Raw genomic sequence first — 16,711 nt, forward strand, 5'->3', positions numbered from 1 at the left:
TAAACCTACAGTTGCTATCATTAGCATCTAGTTTCATTTTTCCATTCATACTTACTATTATGTACAAAAGATGATTAAGTAATCATCTTTTTGCACAAAGTCAGCTGTAATTCCATATCTGTGGTCTCACAGACAGCCTTCCCCATTTGAGAGTTTGGAAAGTTTTGCTTCTACGCAACAGACTTTTTTTAATGAACTAAAAGTGGCTCAAGGACTTCAACGTACCATGTCTCCTGAGAAAGGTGCATATAAGGAATTGAAAGTTCCTCCCCCTGGACCTGACTTTATACCTACAAGAAGGTGTTAGAGGGGGCCAGTCGCAGTGGCTCGCGCCTGTAATCCCAGCACTTTGGGAAGCCGAGGCAGGCAGATCACGAGGTAAGGAGATCGAGACCAACCTGGCTAACACGGTGAAACCCCGTCTCTACTAAAAATACAAAAAATTAGCTGGGCGTGGTGGCGGGCACCTGTAGTTCCAGCTACTTGGGAGGCTGAGGCAGGAGAGAGGCATGAACCCAGGAGACGGACGTTTCAGTGAGCTGAGATCACGCCACTGCACTCCAGCCTGGGTGATAGAGCGAGACTCCGTCTCAAAAAAAAAAAAAAAAGAGAGAAGAAGGTGATAGAGGCTCCTTTACATCTTCCCTGTTGATCCCCAGTGCCTCCTGCTCTGGTGGCTCCTTGGATGTGTAGAAGCTGTTTATAATTCCTCACTTGTTAAGAAATCCTGACCTCAAAACACGCAGGCCTTGCATGCTTTCTGTTTCCATATATTCGAAAAGAGAAGAGAAGGGCATGAAGCCTCTTTTGGAAGCAGTAAACAACAGGAAGCCTCCAGAGCTACTGAGGAAGGGAGGCATCTTAGGAGAGGGATGTCCAGAGTAGTGTACTTTGGATATGATATCCTCTGTGAATTGGAACACGAAGAAGCTGAAGTCAGAGGTCAATTCATTCATCCAGCATTATTTACCAAGTGTCTACTGCTGCTAGGGACACAACCCTAAACAAGAAACACTTCCTGCTTCAAGGAATTTGCATTCCATGGGGAAGTTGAAGGACAAGGGAAGATGCAACCACAATGCAGTGTGACAAGGGCCCTGAAGAGGTGCCGTGGGGTGAGAGGTGGGGGATGGGGCGCACAGTAGAGGAAGGGTCAAACCTATAAGTCTGGTAAGATGTAGCCATGGGATGGGGTAGTAGAGGGACATTATCCCATGCAAAGATCTAGATGTGAGAAAAATACTGCCTATAGGAAACTGCAGGCCATTCAGCAGGGAAGCAGCCTGGAGCGGATGGTGGGAGGGGTGAGGATGGCTCTGGAGGGGATAAACAGAAGATTGTGGCCGGGCGCGGTGGCTCTCGCCTGTAATCCCAGCACTTTGGGAGATCGAGGCGGGCGGATCACAAGGTCAGGAGATTGACACCAGCCTGGCCAACATGGTGAAACCCCGTCTGTACTAAAAATACAAAGATTAGCTGGGCGAGATGGTGTGCGCTTGTAATCCCAGCTACTTGAGAGGGTGAGGCAGGAGAATCTTTTGAACCAGGGAGTTGGACTTTGCAGTGAGCCGAGACCGCACCACTGCACTCCATCCTGGCGACAGAGAGAGACGCTGTCTCAAAAAACACAAAAACAAATAAACAAAACCCAGAAAATCGTATTGCAGGCAAATTAAGAGCAATCCAGCTGCTTTTGAGCTCCCAACTCCTTTCTCCAGTTGCCCACCTGACATCTCTGTTTGGATGTCTCCATAAGCATCTGAAATATAAACATGCCCTGAACTGAACTCTCAGCTCTCGTTCCTAAATCTCCACTAATCTCTCCTTCTGGGAGTGCTCAAGCTAGAAAACTTGGAGTCATTTTTGACATCTTTTTCTCCCACATTCTTTACATCCAATCCATCACCAAGTGCTGTCAAGACAACTTCCAGAAAATTTCCCAAATCCATCCACTTCTTTCTATCTCCCCTGACACTATCACCCTGTATAAGCTATGGTCCTATATGCTGAGCCACTGCGGTAGCCTACCCCGGCCTCCCATGATGTCCTCCTCCTACTTCCTCCAACCAAGTTTGCCTGTAACAGCTGGAGGGATCTTTTAAAACTCAAATTGGACTGTGTACTCCTCCTGCTATCAGCCCTTAAATAGCCTCCCCTTATGTTTCAGATAAATGTCAACTCTTTAATGTGTCTGGGAAGGCTCGACTCAGTCTTGTTGTTGTATACTTATGCCTCCTTGGTCCCCCTGCTCCAGCCACATCATTTCTTTCAGCACCTAGAAGGAGCCACGTTCCCATGTTGGATGCATTTCTCCCAACTCCTTTCCTGGCTAACTTATACTCTGCTTTCCAATCTCGACACCTCCCCACCCCTGCCCATGTCTTTCTCAGTGAGGAGTTCTTTAAACTCCCTATGGTAGACTGCTACCCCAATGAACCCTGCCTCCCTGCATTCACACCCTTGGTTAACCCTCTCCAATGCTGATCTAGTTGCTGGGCTTGTGACAGAAGACAACAGAAACACTCCTGAGCCCACTCCTGGACAAGCCATTAATTGGCCTGCCCAATTCTGCTTCCTCTCTTCTGATGCTCCCTTTTGGAAGCCAGCTTCTATGCTTTGAGAAGCCCAAACCACATAGAGAGACCACGTATAGGCATTTTGGTCAATAGTCTCATTTGAGCTCCCAGCTGGCAGCTAGCATCTGCCACCACATTAATCATCCCTCTTGGGTGTTCTAGCCCTGTTGAGCCCCCAGTTGACTGCAGTTCCATCATATGGAACAAAACAACCACCCAGCTGAGCCCAGGCAACCAACAAAATCAAGAGACATCATAACTGATTTTTCTTTTAAGCCACTAAATTTTGGGATGGTTTGAAATTCAAATAATAGATAATTGGAACAATCCCCAGTCAAATTAACTTCTGCTCTTTTTTTTAGCTCAGAAAATCTAATCCCCTTTCTTCAGACCAATTGTCACATTTGTGGTTATGTATGTATTTGTGTGTTTTCTTATTGTCTGTCTTCAGCACTAGTCTGCAATTTCCATGACGGAAGAGATCATGGCTTCTTACTAGCCAGCGAGGTATTTTCAATAGCACCTAAGAGTTGCTTAATTATTTGTCGAATGAAAGAATAAGGCGTTTAGATTATATCCTGAGGGGGAAAGGGTAAGAGTTTTAAACAGATGAGTGACAAGATAGTTTTACGTGGAAGGAAAAAAATGATATTTGGAAAGCTAGCTTTTAATGAGGGCACAATGCTTCTAAGAGAGCTTTTCTCATGGTTTAGAAACAATAAGATCATTGGGGTCTGAAATGAGAAGACTTTGGGCATAGTTTGGGTGAGAGAGGATAAGACAGAGAGAGGTTAAAAGTGTACTAGAAATAATGTGAAATGTGACTTCCTTGGGCAGAAAAAAAGTAAATTAAGGGATTCTCATTTTCTTGTGATGAACTCTGGTGATAGGCATTTAGGGAGGCAGCTTCTGGTAGCCCCAGGCATTCCTTGGCTTCTGGCAGCAAAACTCCAGCCTCTGCCTCTGTGGTCACATGGCTGTCTTCCCTCTGTGTCTGTGTCTTCACATGGCATTCTCCTCCCAGGGGCTGTGTCCAAATCACCCTTTTCTTATAAGGACACCAATCATATGGGACACCTAATGACCTCATTTTAACTTGATTACCTCTGCAAAGATCCTATTTCTAAATAAGCCCACATTCACAGGTACTAGGGGTTAGCACTTCATTGTATCTTTCTGGGGGTTACAATTCAACCCATAACAGCCTGACACCTAAGTTAAGTTGTTATTGGGAGGTGTTCTCATTCCACTCTGGTATGCAACCCCAAAGTCTGTCTTAATCACTACATGCTTTGTGAACCTTGACAGTGGAATATTGGAGACCTTGGCTCTGCTCTTGGGAAATGAAGAGAAGATTTGGGAACTGTGTAAGAGAGGGAAGGGATCCATCACAATGGAATCCCAGGAAATGGGAGCCTCAGAAGTAAAAGATAAGCAGGGACTTCCTGCGGTTCTGCTCTAGTTATTTTATTTGTTTATGAAAGAAAAGCATGAACTCTGAAGGCTGTGGAATTTAGGAAAAACTCAAGTTACCATCAGATTAGCACTTTTAAAAGATGATGTTGGCCTCTGGGGAGAATAGATTGGAAGAATTAGGAGTAGAGACAAACGGGTCCCTTGGAGGGACAGCTGCAGGGACCTGGATGGGCAATGATGGTGGCCAGGACTACGGTAATGTGTTGAAGATGGAGGGAAGTCAATGAGTTTGGGAACCATATAGAGCAAACTGAAGGAATTTAGGGGGTAAGGAGGCAGGAAGGAAGACAAAGAGGCTTATAGGTTCAACACTTGGGTGAATATTAAGGCTAAAGCTTTGATGGGAAACTAACAAGGGGGAACACATTGTTGCAGTAATGTAGACTGCAACATTACTCACTTAAGAATGAGGGCTGGCTGGGAGCGGTGGCTCATGCCTGTAATCCCAGCACTTTGGGAGGCCGACGCAAGAGGATCACGAGGTCAGGAGTTCGAGATCAGCCTGGCCAACACAGTGAAACCCTGTCTCTATTAAAAAAAAAAAAAAAATAGCTGGGTGTGGTGGCACATGCCTGTAGTCACAGCTACTCGGGAGGCTGACGCAAGAGAATCACTTGCACCCAGGAAGCAGAGGTTGCAGTGAGCTGAGACTGCACCATTGCACTCCAGCCTGGGTGACAGAGCGAGACTCCATCTCAAAAAAAAAAAAAAAAAATGAGGGCCTACACAGGGTGGTAGCTGGAAAAGGTTCCAACATGCTGACTAACCCCTGCTTTTCCAGTTGGTTTGCTTTCCCAATGTTCTAATATGGCCACTGTTAGATTGCATGAGGTCCTTAAGTGTCTGGGAACCCAGAAAATCAGGTTGAACCTTTAGAAGTCAGAGAAAATCTTGGCTGAACTGAGGACTCTGGGGAAAAAATTGTATTATTTTATTAAGTTTAAAAAATAATCATTTATTTTGTTATAAAATTTTACTCTGATGTTGTATCAATTTAGCTTTTTCTCATTAATGATCCGTGGACCAGAAAATATATAAACATTGATAATGTGCTCAATAGTTGCAGAACATTCTCACTTTAAATGTTTATTCTTCAGTGATTCTTGGGCTCCTACAAATCGTGGCATTTGTACAACATCAAAGCAACATATTATATGGGGTGTTGTATTAGGCAGGGTTCTCCAGAAAAACAGAAACAACGGGGTATATATAGATAGATAGATAGATAGATAGATAGATAGATAGATAGATGTATACACACACACACACACATGCACACACACACGTTTATTATAGGGATTGTCTGACATGATTATGGTGGCCATAAAGTCACCATCTACTGCCTGTAAACTGGAGAACCAGGAGAGCTGCTGGTGTAATTAAGTCCGAGTCTGAGGCCAGAGAATCCATATCTCCAATGTTTAAGGGCACAAGAAGCTGGATGTCCCAACTCAAGAAGAGAGAGAAAATTCACCCTTCCTCCACCTTTTGGTTCTATTAGGCTGTCAGTGGATTGGTTGATGCCCACTCATATTGGTGAGGGCAGATCCTCTTCACTCAGCCTACTGATTTAGGGGATAATCTCTTCCAGAAAGGTGGTCACAGACACACCAGAAATAATGTTGTCCCAGCTATCTGGGCATCCCTTAGCTTGGTCAAACTGACACATAAAATTAATTATCGTGGGTATCAAGTGATTTGAACTGGCGATTGCTGACATGGTATACTGTGGTTCAACTTTAATTTAACCCTCTTTATAACATGGTGATTTTAAGGCATCTAGTTGATACTCATTAAAATCTGTCAAGCTCTTTCAATAAGATGGACTATCTTTTGTATCTGTATTTATGTATGAGTAATGAGCTGTATTTGAGGCCTGCAAGTGCCATTTTAAAGACCTGAATGTGGATGTCCATATGAGTCTTTGTCTTAGGCTCAAATGACCCTCTGTTTATGTTATGTTGGGGTCTGAAAGTTGGTTCTGTGAGAAAATAGGAGAAAGGGAATCCAGTAAGGATGGGATCTATGCACAGTCTAAGAATAGGGGACTGTTGTTGCTTCAGTTCCCCCAACTTGAGATTCTTTTTTTTTTGAGACCGAGTCTCGCACTGGTGCCAGGCTGTAGTGCAGTGGCACGTTCTCGGCTCACTGCAACCTCCACCTCCTGGATTCAAGCGATTCTTCTGCCTCAGCCTCCCAAGTAGCTGGGATTACAGGCACGCACTGCCATGCCCAGCTAATTTTTTTGTATTTTTTTTTTTAGTAGAGATGAGATTTCACGGTGTTGGCCAGGCTGGTCTTGAACTCTTGACCTCGTGATCTGCCTGCCTCGGCCTCCCAAAGTGCTGGGATTACAAGCATGAGCCACCGTGCTGGGCCTGAGATTCTTATACCTTCTACCCACAGACTCAGTCCATTCTACTCCGGATTTGAAGCTCTGCACCGTCATTTACTAGTTCCATTGCCTTGGGAAAATTACTGAAGCTCTCTGAACCCAAGATTCCTTAACAGTAGCATGGAGTCCATAATACAGGCCTAACAATTATAAAAAGATTAAAAGAGATTTCATCTGCAAAACACTTCCCATACCATCTGGCACACAGTTAATATTTGATAGACATTGCTTTCCTTCATTCACTCCTCTTGAGTTAATTTTGATCAGGGTGGAATGAATAGTAAAAGCCTAGGGTTCATTTTTGGTAGTATCTAAAAGCAGTTCCATTTTTATAAAGCTGGTGTTTGATGGTCCAGGGTAAGTCCTTCAAACCTCAGTAGGCTCAGAGCTGTGGAAGTCCCTTCTGCCCTTGTGCCATTGGCTCAGACCATCTGAATGAGATACCGCCTCGGTTTACCTGCTTTAGGATTTCCTGTTTCCTCTGGAATTAGAGACTTCCCGGACTTCAATCTGTTTGGGTCCCTGAGGCCCTGGGCAGCTCTTATATCACTGAGATCTCTGTTCCTCCACAGACACGGATTTGAGCCCAGCTCTGAACAGCCAGCTGGTACTTTGCAGTCCTCATCCTGCTGCCTGTCAGCTTTGTGCATTCTGAGCCGTCGGTTCTCCATGCAGAGCCCCTCTTGAGGATTAAACCCCCATGAGCGTTGTTGAGGCACTGCCCGACAGCAGCACCAGGAGGCCAGCTCTCGGCCAGGTGGGTTTCCCCAGCCTATGCACCCCATTCACCCTCAGAATCTCTCACTTCTACAGTCCCCTCCCACCACTGAGAGGATGGTGGGGATGTTGAGGGCAGGAAAGTCACACAGTCACCCAGGTGTGAAGAGATGATGCACGTTGGGACTCAATCTGTGCCTGTGAAAGAGGAAGCATAGTTGTTAAATCTGAGATCACAGAAGAAGAACTACGAGCCAGTGACTGATATGAGGCAGTCTGATCTCTCCCAAGCAATGGACTCTGCTTTACCCTGCAAAAGGACACACTTCCAGTTAGCTCCTCCCTGGCTGCCTCCCTTAAATGCAATTTTGTTTCCTTCACCAGCCTCTGGCTGAAGCCCCAAGCCTTCCTCCCCTTTCTCCACGTCCCTCCCTCCTTTTGCAGCCCAGGTCAAATTCTGTTTCCTTTTCGAATTCATTTTTGGAGACTGAAGTCCACATGTTGTCATCTCCCTGTTTTGAACATCGGTTGCCTATTTTCCCTATCATGTACTCTTTAGCATTTTGCAATTGTGTTACTCGGAGTTCTCCAGAGAAACAGAGCCTACAGAATGTACATAGATACACAGAAAGAGATTTATTATGCGGGATTGGCTTATGTGAATCATGTGAATATGCAGGCTGAGAAGCCCCACAGTCTGTCCTCTGTAAGCTGGAGACCTGGGAAAGCCAGTGGTGTGGTTCCAGTCCAAACCTGAAGGCCTAAGAGCCAGGGGAGCCAGTAGTGTAGGTTTGAGTCTGAGTCCAAAGGCTCAAGAACTAGGAGGATTGACATCTGAGAGCAGGAGAAGATGGATGTTCCAGCTCAAACACAGAGCAAATTTGCCCTTCCTCTGCCTTTTTGTTCTATTTCATCCTCAATGGATTGAATGATGCCCACCCATATTGTTGAGGGTAAATCTGTTTTTTTTTTTTTTTTTCTGAGAAGGAGTTTCCCTCTTGTTGCCCAGGCTGGAGTGCTTATTGCAACCTCCGCCTCCTAGGCAACCTCCACCTCCCGGGCAACCTCCACCTTCCGGGTTCAGGGTTCAAGTAGGGTTCTCCTGCCTCAGCCTCTGGAGTAGCTGGGATTACAGGCATGTACCACTATGTCCAGTTAATTTTGTATTTTTAGTAGAGATGTGGTTTCTCCATATTGGTCAGGCTAGTTTTGAACTCCCAACCTCAGGTGATCCGCCCACCTCGGCCTCCCAAAGTGCTGGGGTTGCAAGTGTGAGCCACCGCGCCCGGTCATGGTGAGGGTGAATCTTCTTTATGCAGTTGGTGGATTCAAATGCCAATCTCTTCCAGAAACACCCTCACAGACATACCCGGAAATAATGTTCACCAGCTATCTAGGCATCCCTCAGCCTGGTCAGGTTGACACATAATATCAACCATTACAGTGATGCAGTACTATTGCCTGTTCTCTAATCCTATCCATTAGTCTATTCTCTCAGACAATTTCATCCGCTGAGGGATCTCACAGGCTTCCTTGGGTCTCTGCCTGCAAAGATTCACTTCCTATCATCTTGGTCTCCCTGCCTCCGTGTCCCCGATCCTACCTTGTCACAGAGTGCAAGTTGGGATATTTCTAATTTGCTGTCAAAAATATTCTTCGGTGGGCCCCACCACTTGCAGAAACTAGTCTACAGTAAATATCTTTTGATTCTCAGAATACAGCGTGTGCCTTCACAACTCCTTGCCTTTGCATAAACCATTTCCTCTTTCTGAAATTCTTTCCCCCGTGAACTTTCATTGTCTGTTCATTTCTGTTTTTCCTTTTTCCACATTTTAAAATTTGTGAAATATACATGCAGACAAATGCATAAAGCATTTGGAGACAGTTGAACAACAAATTTATATCGACCCAGGTGAGGAAATAGCTCATCATCAACACCCAGAAGCCCACTGCTTGCTCTTCTCTGATGTCTCCCCTCCCTACCTCCCTAGTGGTTACCATTATCCTAGCAATTGTGATCATTATTTTATGACTTTGAGTTTTGTCCATTCGAATATGGATCCCTAAACACTGATTAGTTTTGCCTGCTTTTCAACTTTATATGACTGCAATCATATTCTTTCTAAAAATTTGTATACATATGTGTGTGAGATATATATATTTCACACACATATACACCCATATATATACATACACACACATATATATATATACATTTTTTAAGAGACTAGATCTTGCTTTGATACTCAGACTGTAGTGCAGTGGCATGAGCATGGCTCACTGCAGCCTCAAATTCTCCCAAATTTGGGCCAAAGCAATCCTCCCACTTTGGCCTCTGGAGTAGCTGGGACTATAGGTATGCACCTCCATGTTGGGCTAATTTTTACTTTTGAAGAGACAAGATCTCGCCATGTTGCCCAGGCTACAATCATATTCTTTTGTATCTGCCTCCTTCACTCAGTTGTCTGCTTGTTGAGTATGCAGCTGTTGTTCTTTCCTATTCTCTCCTGTATAGCTTTACATTCTATGAATAAACCATATTTGATTGATCCACATCACTGTTAATGGACATTTGAGGTTTTCCTTTGATTTATTCTTCTTCATAGTGTTTTTCAGCCATTAAGCATATTGTTTAAAGTTCATCTTCCTTAAACTGAACATAAACAGCCCGAGAGAAAGTTTGCTTTTTTGTTCAATCCTGGGTTCCCAGAACCTACACAGTGACTAGAATATAGTAGGCACTCAAAATATGTGTTGAAAGTACGAATGTTTACTTGACAAATATTTTCTGGCTCTTTGAGGCATTCCTCAATCATTTCCTTCTGGGTGAGGGCTTCATCAACTTCTCCCTGCACACTTTCCACAACAGCAATGATATTAACAACAACTGTGGTTGTTGAGAGCTTCCCGTGCTAAACACAGGGGTCATCTCATTCAATCTTCCAAAACTCTCATGAGGTAAGCAATCATCTTATCCCCGTTCTACAGAGGCAGATGGTACAGCCCAGGACAGCTAAGTCATTTGTCCAAGGTCGCACAGTTGAGAAGGCAGGAGTCAAAGCAGTGACTAAGTGTCCAGCCAGGTTCTTACTCTGAGCAACACACTGGCTCCCACAGCCCCACCCATAGATGTGTTCAGTTGTGTAAGAATTCTTATCAACATATTATGCATAGACTGAAGTCTCAGAGAGGTAAATATCTAAAGTTGTTATACAACTTCCAGGGAGCCAAACCAGGGCTTAGACTCCAGTCTTGCTCTGAAGTCTACATTTTTTTCCAATACAATACTCTGCCTCAACTGGTAAAACAAATATAGACAGGAAGAATAGTGGATCCCTGGGGCCAGTTGTCTTCTCTTGGAGCTGCTTTATTCTTCATGGGCAGCTCACCCCCATCTTGTTCTTCTATTTCCAAGCTTATCCAAACTGCAGCCCATGGGCCGTATGTGGCCCAGGATAGCTTTGAATGCGGCTCAACATAAACTCATAAACTTTCTTAAAACATTATGAGATTTTTTTTTGCAGGTTCTTTTTTTTTTTTTTTTAGCTCATCAGCTATCGTTATTATTAGTGTATTTTATGTGTGGCCCAAGACAATTCTTCTTCCAATGTGGCCCAGGGCAGCCAAAAGATTGGACACCCCTGCTCCCCTTCCCTCCCTTCTTATCCTCTCCCCTCCCCTCCTCTCCCCTCCCCTCCCTTCTCTCTCCTTCCCTCCTCTCCCCTCCCCTCCCATCCCTTCTCCTCCCCTCCCCTCCCCTCCCTTCTCCTCTCCCTTCCCAGCTTCTCTCCTCTCCTCTCTCCCATGGCCTTGTGGGCTGGGCTGTTACTTGAGAGTTATACTGCAGATTACGACATCTATTCAAGAACTTTGTGCACCATTAACATCTTTTTAATTTTTGTTTATTTTTTTGCCCGCTGTTCTGTGAATGGGCTGGACTGTGTTGTTTTAGAGAATAGAAATATTTTAAGTCTCTGAAAAAAATAAATTCTGAACTGAAGAGTTTGTAAAATCCAATTCCTTATCTTCTTGATCATTGCCAATCCCAAAGTTGGTGGAATAACATTTCAAAATGTCATCCAGAAATTGGCCTGGATATGCAGTGACTGATGAAGGGCCTGACAGCTCTGGCACTTAGCTTGGAATTTATGAATCCAAAGCTTTAAAACTTTACCCAAGAAACTTTTTTCAAGTACCGCTATTTCCACCTAATTAAGGACTGTCACACAATTATAATTTATTTACAGCTATCATTCATATGTAGAGTTGAATTATCTAAGTTTTAAAAAAATTTTCTAACGATTTTTATGCATTAACTCAATCAAGAGGCTTTCTAAAAATCATATCTTTCCTCTTCTGGATAAAAATAATTAACGCCTACTTATTATAGGAAATTTAGAAATTATAGAGAAATATGCTGAGAACGTAAAAATCACTGGAATCCTACCACCTGGAAATAATCATGGTGAACACTTTTAGGATAATATTTAAAATTTTTTTTCTGTGTATAATTGTATGTGCATTTATATGTGTGTATAATAAAACTGGATAAGAAGATATAGTTTGTGTCTTGCTTTTTTTTTAATTTTTTAATTTTTTTATTTTTTTTTGAGACAGAGTCTCACTCTGTCGCCCACGCTGGAGCGCAGTGGCATGATCTCGGCTCACTGCAACCTCCACCTCCCGGGTTCAAGTGATTCTCCTGCCTCAGCCTCTCAAGTAGCTGGGACTACAGGCACCTGCCACTATGCCCTGCTATTTTTTGTATTTTTAATAGAGACAGGGTTTCATCATATTGGCCAGGCTGGTCTCGAACTCCTGACCTTGTGATCCACCCACCTAGGCCTCCCAAAGGGCTGGGATTACAAGCGTGAGCCACCGCGCCCAGCCCATTGTTTTATTTATTTAACATTACAGTGTAAATTATTACCCTTTACCAATAAACATTTGCAGAAAACATAATTTTTTAAAATTTTATTTTCTTTCAACTCATTTCATAGCCAAGAAAACAGAATTTTTAATGACTTCAAGGTAGTTCGTATTATGGATTTATCATAATTTGTTTGGCCCTTCCTCTATTATTTGAAATTCTGGACGTTTCCAATTTTTTACTACTTTAAATCATGTTTTAATGAAAATTTATACATACTTTTCTATTTTGGAATTTTTTGGAATTTTTTTTTTTTTTTTTTTTTTTAGATGGAGTCTAGCTCTGTCGCCCAGGCTGGAATGCAATGGCACGATCTTGGCTTACTGCAACCTCTGCCTCCTGGGTTCAAGCAATTCTGCCTCAGCCTCCCGAGTAGCTGGGATTACAGGCGCCCGCCACCATGCTCAGCTAATTTTTGTATTTTTAGTAGAGGTGGGGTTTCACCATGTTGGTCAGGCTGGTCTTGAACTCCTGACCTTGTGATCCACCTGCCTTGGCCTCCCAAAGTGCTGGGATTACAGGCGCGAGCCACTGCACCCAGCTGGAATTTTTTTTAGTTTAGATATAAATAGAATCAGTAGAATGGATACAGATTCAAAGGTTGTGATCTTTATGAAGACTTCAAGTCACTGTTTTCTCTCTTTGCAAGCAATAGTTACATGGAGAAAGTGGTTCTTCTCTAGTAGTGAGTGAAAAAAGTAAGATACAAAATTAAATTTTTATTGTTATCTCAATGATTTAAAACACATAAAAATATTGGAATGATATATTCTAGTGATTGCCTCTGAGGAACAGATTATCTTTCACTTTGCTAGACATTTAAATGTTTAAACGCTAAAGATTCCTATGTATAGGCATATCCATTGTGAAACCCCATCTCTACTGCTAAAACTGAAAAAATTAGCCAGGTGTGGTGACATGCGCCTGTAGTCCCAGCTACTTGGGAGGCTGAGGCAGGAGAATGGCTTGAACCCTGGAGGCGGAGGTTGCAGTGAGTCAAGACAGTGTCATTGCACTCCAGCCTGGGTGACAGAGCAAGACTCTGTTCCCCCCCCCCAAAAAAAAAGTTCTTTGGGAAACAAGTGATCTACCCTGTACTATGCTCTATGCTGTGTCCTATCTAAATGGAATCATAAAACTTCAACATGCTCTCTGGGAAGAAAAATGGTTCCAGGATCAAACTTGTTTAGAAAACACTGAACTCAGTAGAGCTAAGCGGGTCTGCTAATATGTGTGCAATTGCCACAATATAGCCACAGCACTATTTTTGAAACAGAAATAGGATCATGTCACTCTTTGACTTCAATACATTCCCAGTGCACTTAGAGTCAAATCTGAACCTTGTGTGGTGACCTTGACGGCCCTATGTCGTAGATCTCTCAGCCTCTTCAGCCTCATTTTGCATGCCTCCCCCTTTGCTTCTAATCTGTTGACAGGTGTGTCTTCTTGATTCTTGAGCAGGTTAAGTCCTTTTCTGAATCCAGGATTTTGTTTCTACTTTGTATTCTGCCTGAAGCAATACATTCTCATTCTTTAGGTCTCCAAGAGGCCCTTCTTGACCACCCCATCCAAAGGAGGCCCCTCACCACCTGGTTTATTTTCCTCCAATGAGCTCACAATACAAATGCAAACCTGCTGAGTGCATTGGAAAGGGTAGAAATTTTGGCCTGTGTTGCTTATAATGGAATACCTGAAACTGGGTATTTTATAAAGAAAAGGAATTTATTTATCATAATTGGAGGCTGAGACATCCAAGATCGACGGCTGTATCAGGTGAGGGTCCTCTTGTTGGTGGGGACTCTGCGGAGTTCCAAGGAGGTGCAGGACATCGCATGGCGACTGGGCTAAGCGTGCCAGCTCAGGTCTCTTCCTCTTCTTGTAAAGCCTGCAGTCCCACTACCATGATAACCCATCAATCCACTAGCCTATTAATCCATAAACCCATGAATGAATTAATCCATTTATGGGAGTAGAGTCCTTGTAACGCAATCATGTCTTAAAAGCTCCACATCTCAATATTGTCACATTGGGAATTAAATTTCAACATGAGTTTTGGAGGAGATAAATATTCAAACCATAGTAGCTTATTTTCCAGATTTGCTTCAAATCTCTACTGCCAAAGACAATTGGTCTTCATTTGTCAAGTCAATAATCCCTTCGTGTTTTCATTGATAACTCAATGCATTCTAAAATTAACTGAGTTTGGAATATTTGTGATGCCATTATGAATATCTACAATAAGAGAAGACAATTGCATCAAACCAACCAGCTACTTGATCTCTATTGCATCGAATGACTCGTTCGCTAATTCCCCATCCCCCACAGCCCCTGTGAACTCACTAAACGAAACCACAGTATTGATTGATGGAATTTCTTTGGAATTTAATAAGAACATTAGATTTTTTCCTGAAATGGGGAGTTTGAATGGGCTGAGCTGGAGCACTGTGTAGCCACAACCCAAGTGCTGTCCTTTCATAAGTCAGACCTGTAACACTACCTTCATTTGAAAGTCCTTGAATGTGCTTTCATTGGCTCTGTAAGTAAACTTTAGCCCATCAATCAACTAGTTGGTGCCAACCATATAGGAATCTCCAGGGGGTTATACAGTGGCACACGTTCCTGGTCATCCACTCAGGTATTTGTGTACTCTTTGGAGGAACAGGGCAAGAGGATAGGATGTTAGAACTTGAAAAGCCCTTGAAGATCCCAGAGCCTCCCCCTTGACTTTGCAGATGGAGGAACCGAGGTCCAGAGATGTGGGAAGAAGGGTGGTGGAGAGGACTTGAAGTCAGAGCTGCTGAAATACAGGTCTCTTGATTCTTTGTCTAGAGACCTTTTGTATTAGTCCCTTTTCATATTGCTATGAAGAATTGCCAGAGACTGAGTAATTTATAAAGGAAAGAGGTTGAATTGATTCAGAGTTCAGCATGGCTGGGGAGGTCTCAGGAAACTTACAGTCATGGCGGAAGGTGAAGGGGAAGCAATGCACCTTCTTCACAAAGCAGCAGGAAGGATAATTGCCAAGTGAAGGGGGAAGAGCCCCATATAAAACCATCATATCTTGTGAGAACTCACTCATTATCCCCAAAACAGCATGGGGGAACCACCCCCATGATTCAATTACCTCCACTTGGCCTCTTCTTTGACACATGGGGATTATAGTGATTACAATTCAAGATGAGATTTGGGTGGGGACACAAAGCCTAACCATATCACCCTTCCACTACAATGCAGTCATAATACCAGAAATTAATACTCAGTACAACAGTGGGGGCAAGTCCACAATGCATATGTAATCAAGAGCCAAGCAAGAGGCCCAAAGGATGAGGGCCAAGCAGTGGAGGAGTTAGCACTCTACCATGACTAGGAGCAGGCAGGTGGCTTGGAGAGGTCAGGAAGGCTATGCTTGCAAAGTGGAATTGAATCCAGAGGAGAAACAAGAAATCAGGGCATAACTGGTGGGAGGATTTCAGGGAGGGTCTCAAAGAACCAAGGAAAAAGTGAATGCATTCCTGGCATTCCTGATGCTTAGGGATCCATCATTGCTGTCTGTAGGCCCTGGGCCTGCATTCTGTCCCAGAAACCTTGAACAGCTTTTTTTTTTTTTTTTTTTTTTTGAGACTGTGTCTCACTTTGTCACCCAGGCTGGGGTGCAGTGGTATGATCATGGCTCACTGCAGCCTCAACCTCCTGGGCTCAAGCAATCCACTCACCTCAGCCTCTGAGTAGCTGGGACTACAGGTGTGAACCACCATGTCCAGCTATTTATTTTTATTGTTATTTTTTTGTAGATACGGGGTCTCACTATGTTGCCCAGGCTGGTCTGAACTCCTGGGCTTAAGTTATCCTTCTGCCTCAGCCTCCCAAAGTGCTGGGATTCCAGGCATGAGCCCCTTTCCCTGGCCTTTTTCCTTTGTAAAGCTGGTAAACATTCCCTCCATGCATATGCCATGTTTTGTTTATTCGTTCATTCATTGATGGACATTTGCAGAGCTTCCACCTTTGGCCACTGTGCATATTGCTGCTATGAGCATGGGCATGTAATCATCTGAGCTGAGACCTTGCTTTCAGTTCTTTTGGGTGTACACTCTTAAATATTCTTTTGTATGGGTTCACACTGGTAAATTCTCCCCCTAAGGAGAAACTCACAGTCATACCGATCTCTCCCAATTCACAAAGTAGAGGCAGAAGCGCCTTACGCTGATTGGGGTGAACAACTCTCCAGGGTTTACATGGGGCTAAGGGTTTTATTCCTCCCTTAGAGGTGCAGGAGGCCAGAGGACCTTTTTCCCTGATGACTGTCAAGAGTGCACATTACTACAAGCTACAGGGCAGTAATGGGAACTCTGGGCTGAATGTTATGGCTGCCCTCTGCCACTTCCCTCCTAAATGGTTGTAAAAATGGGGGAGTGTGTGGGTGAGGGATGATTGTTACCTTAATTATTTTAAAATCTTGAGAAATTAATCAGTGTCCTGATGATTGTTTACACTGGACCATGCAAGGACCGACGGCAGCACAGCGAGCTCATCCAGCTGTTCCCAGATGTTGAAAGGAGCCAGCAGGAAAATCGAGGAGGCTCATGAACAGTGAAGCTGAGAATATTTTCCTAATGATGT

Source organism: Pongo abelii, chromosome 19 (genome assembly GCF_028885655.2).
Source record: "Pongo abelii isolate AG06213 chromosome 19, NHGRI_mPonAbe1-v2.0_pri, whole genome shotgun sequence".
In the NCBI taxonomy this organism is placed as follows: domain Eukaryota; kingdom Metazoa; phylum Chordata; class Mammalia; order Primates; family Hominidae; genus Pongo; species Pongo abelii.